The sequence below is a fragment of the Cynoglossus semilaevis genome, unplaced genomic scaffold, assembly GCF_000523025.1.
Source record: "Cynoglossus semilaevis isolate Cse_v1.0 unplaced genomic scaffold, Cse_v1.0 scaffold371, whole genome shotgun sequence".
In the NCBI taxonomy this organism is placed as follows: Eukaryota; Metazoa; Chordata; class Actinopteri; order Pleuronectiformes; family Cynoglossidae; genus Cynoglossus; species Cynoglossus semilaevis.
This window is the reverse complement of record NW_007585143.1, coordinates 63084-67305: the sequence shown is the minus strand read 5'-3', so window position 1 is coordinate 67305 and position 4222 is coordinate 63084. Positions and strand designations below refer to the sequence as shown.

Below are 4222 nucleotides of genomic sequence, written 5' to 3'. Positions count from 1 at the left end.
TAGTGGGGCAGATTTATGTGGACATGGAAGGGCTCACCAGAATTCCCCCCTCTACTGGTGAGCCTGCTCTTTTACTGGGCATTTAGATAAGAAATGTTCATACAAACATAAACTCCCCTTGAGATGGCGACTCCTGCATTGGCTTAGGGCTCCTCCCACGGCCCTGGCGCACAGGCTCCAAAATAGTAGACGACTCTGCAGAAAGACGCCACTCCTGGTGCCTCGCCTAAATGTGTCTATCAATGCAGCAGGTTTGTTCTATGATGGCGTCCAGAGTCATGTGGAGATCATGTGAAACCAACTCGTCCTTGATGCTTGAGTTCAACCCCGGAAAAACGCGTTGCACAAAGCAGGTTCATTCCACTTACTCTGGCTCGCCTTAATATGGAAGTCTATGGTGTAATCCGAGACAGAGTCTGTTCTTTGACAAACCTCCAGCAAGCCCCCAGCCGCATCAGGTCCCAGTCTGGGGGGCCCAAAAACCTTGCGTAGCTCCTGGGAAAAATCCAGTAAGGAGGCGCAGGCAGGGGTCTGGCGATCCCACTCCGCTTTTCCCCACAACCGAGCCCTCCCTGTAAGATGGTTAATGGTGGACGCAACCTTGGCTGCCTCAGTTGCCAAAGTGTGAGTTCGAACAGGATGCTGCAGTTGGTGAGGAACGGACCACACCCCTCAGGATCTCCTGCGTAGCGCTCCAGAGAGCCCACCTTGGGCTCCCAACATAGACCCTGGAGAGGCGAGGAGTGAGTGGTGGCACCCGGAGCAGGAGGTGGCAATGGAGAAAAGGGGGTTGGCTGAGCCAGAGCAGCAGTGAGCTGTTGCACCAGGGCAGTGAGTGCAGCCACTTTCTGATCCTGTGCGGCAAAAGCAGCGCACAAACCCTGAACAGCAGCGATTAAAGAATCTTGTTGGGACAGAGAAGCGTTCTCTGCCCTCTCCTGGCTTGTGTGTGCTGGGACCATATTGGCCAGATCGTACTGTCAGGAACGTCAAGCTTTGGACCCAAATGCAACACACCAAGACAGAAAGTACTTTTAGAACTTTACTCAGGCACGTATAAACACACGTGTCCTGGTAGAGCAACGTCCTTCAACAAAAAGTGTCTCCACTTGAAATAGAGGAAGTATTTTAAATAAACGTGGAGTATTGATGATTAACACAGTCTTATAACAAAGGAAGTCTCCGCTTGGAGCAATAAGTCTCTTTGATGGTCGCGATCTACTTAGAAATCCCGCTGTTGAAACAGCTACTTCCATGTGTTAGGGAATCCCACAGGAGTGATGTCACCGTGGCGGATTCCCTCCCGCTGTGCAGCAGCAGAACCAAAGCAGGAGTGGGAAGGCAGAGTCGAAAATAGCAGAAACTCTCCTCAACAAGAAGGGATGACTCTCGTCCACAGAGGAGGTGAGAACAGGCGTGGATCGTCACCACAGGAAAGGCTTGAGCAGCAGAAAATCTCCACAACTGGAAACTGAACAAAGACATGCAGCCCTCACGAACACATGAGACGATCTGGCAGCAAGGAGTGTGTGGCTGTAGCTTAGATACACTGCTAACTCAACAGTCGACAGTCAGTGAGCGCAAGTGGAACCAATCGCTTGATTGCAGCGCTGCAGCAGGTATGACACTCGTGTGTCCCTGGACAGTTGTTCTGATTCTGAGCATTCTCTCAGAATGGTTCCCCACAGTAGGTGGTTTCTGTAATTCACCACTTTCCTTGCCAACCTTTCATACTCTCTCACCCTTTGAGGGAGTACGAAAGGTTGGCGAGGAAAGTGGCGGATTACAGAAACCATCTATGGTTTAACCTGAGATGCAGGCAGACTTGGATCTTTCCTAAAAGCTTATGGCTCTCTTCCACTGTGAAAGGGTACAAAGCGGAATGCATCCTCAAGAGGGCTCAAAGCCAACTCCTCAATGAGAGAGTTCAGTTCACGAACGATGTCCTACAATCGAAAATAGATGCCACGGAGAAAGGACTGGTGGCAGTTCTTCCCGGGCATGTCTTGGCGGTTTCCAGGCACAACTGACACAGCACAATAAAGGCATAGAGCGGCAGCAAAGGAAATATCAGAACCTTGGGTCCCAGTTCTACAGGTCTCACCACAATGGAGTACAAACATGGGTGGCAACACAAGACAATACAACCAAACTAGACATCCAAGAGAAATGGGTTAAAAATCTGTCAGACCGAGAGCTCACTCCAGCTGAGTAAAAAGTCCTAGCCAAAGGACTAAACTATGCAATAACCTCAAAGGAGCTACCAACAGTAGAGCTCATAACAGCCACGGAGTCGGCCATCAAGAGGAACAGATTGCCAGAAACTGCGTAGACTTAAAGTATTGGCAGCACTCCCTAGTGCCAAATTACCTCCTTCCAACATCTCCACCCTGGAAAGAGAGGCACTAAACACACTGCAAAAAGATCCCAATATCACAATCTTACCAGCAGACAAATGGAGGTGCATAGTAATCCTCAACACCACCGACTACCACTCGAAAGTAAGCAGCCTCCACAGCGACACAACAACCTACGAGTTCCTTAGACAAGACCCTACTAATATCTATAAATATCGTCAAATGCCTACAAAAAGTGGAGAAGGAACAGGTTATTGACCGAGCTCTGTATTTGAAGCTTTATCCAGGGGATGCTGTTCCTTGCATTTACGGGCTGCCAAAAATACACAAAGAAGGCGCCCCTCTCAGACCCATTGCAAGTGGCATAAACTCAGTTACATACAACCTGACTAAACACCTTGCTACCATCCTCTCTTCATTGGTGGGGGACACTCTACACCAAATTATAAATTCAATGGATTTCACCACCAAAACCAGTCAGATCAAACTTGAGGCTGAAGAAACTATGGGTGTCTTATGATGTCAAGTCACTTTTCACCTGCATCCCCACAGGAGATGAAGTGCAAGCAGTAAAGAGAAACCTGCTGCTTGATGAGAACCTGACGGAAAGGACCAACCTCTCCCCTGAACAGTTGCGTGACCTTCTTGACCTGTGTCTCAACACCACCTATTTCCAATATAACAAGAGTTTCTACCGGCAAAAACACAGCTGTGGCATAGGATCGCCAGTATCCCCCACTGTAGCTAACATGTAGCTAACAAGAGATAGAGAGTAAAGGCCTAACAACTTTCAGAGGCCACTCGCCAAGACATTGGTTCAGATTTGTGGACAATACCTGGGTCTCCATCAGGAAAGGGGAAGTTGAAAGTTTCACTGACCATCTCAACTCTGTGGATAGAAACCAATTCACAAGAGAAGATGTCAGGGACAACTGCTTACATTTCCTTGATTATGTTATGCACATTGAAAGAAATGGAAAACAGCCTGGAGGTACAGTATATAGAAAACCTACCCACACTGATCAGTACCTTCTGTTTGATTCACATCATCCACTTGAACACAAACTGGGGGTGATCCGGACCCTACAGCACAGAGCCCAAAGCATTCCCTCAGAATCCGAAGGGAAAAGAAGGGGACACAAACACATACACACAGCTTTCCGAACTGTGGCTATCCAAACTGGGCATTTGCTAAAACAGCCAAGAAGCCCAGGAAAGAGATAAAAGATGATGAAGCCCAAAAGAGAAATAACATTGTCACATGTGGAAAGAGTTTCCGAGAGCAACATCCTGAGGCAGACACTTGTCCGAATGTGGTGTATGCAGTGCAATGCAATGAGGAATGCTCTGACCTGTACATTGGGCAAACAAAACAACCATTACACAAAGGTATGGCTCAACACAGGAGGGCCACAACATCAGGCCAGGACTCAGCAGTCCACCACCACCTGAAGGAGAAGGGCCACTTCGATGATCAAAAGGTGCGCATTCTAGCCAGAGAGGACAGATGGTTTGAGAGAGGGGTGAAGGAAGCCATCCATGTCAAACTGGAAAGACCACCTTTGAACAGAGGAAGGAGCCTCAGACACCATTTGTCACCAACCTACAATGCGGTCCTTAGTTCCGTCCCCAGGATGTACAAACTCAACTCACACCCGCATTTAGGTAATACCCCACCCAGAGGCCAGAGAGCAGGAACAATCCACCATAGGGCCAATGACTCACATGACCATTTAAAGGTGTTAAGATATTATAAATACATTTATTCAATCTTTACAATATATTCATTATATTAAGTTTCCATATCTATTTATACTGTTTTTAAATGTACTAAAAGGAGAAGTACTGAAGAAAGGTGTGCATGC

The 4222-nt window shown here is 47.7% G+C and overlaps 1 pseudogene; it reads left to right on the top strand.

Annotated features, from left to right (window-relative positions):
- Positions 1-1502: 1502 nt before the first annotated feature.
- LOC103398894 (uncharacterized) overlaps positions 1503-4222 on the top strand; it is a 21266-nt pseudogene continuing 18546 nt past the window's right edge.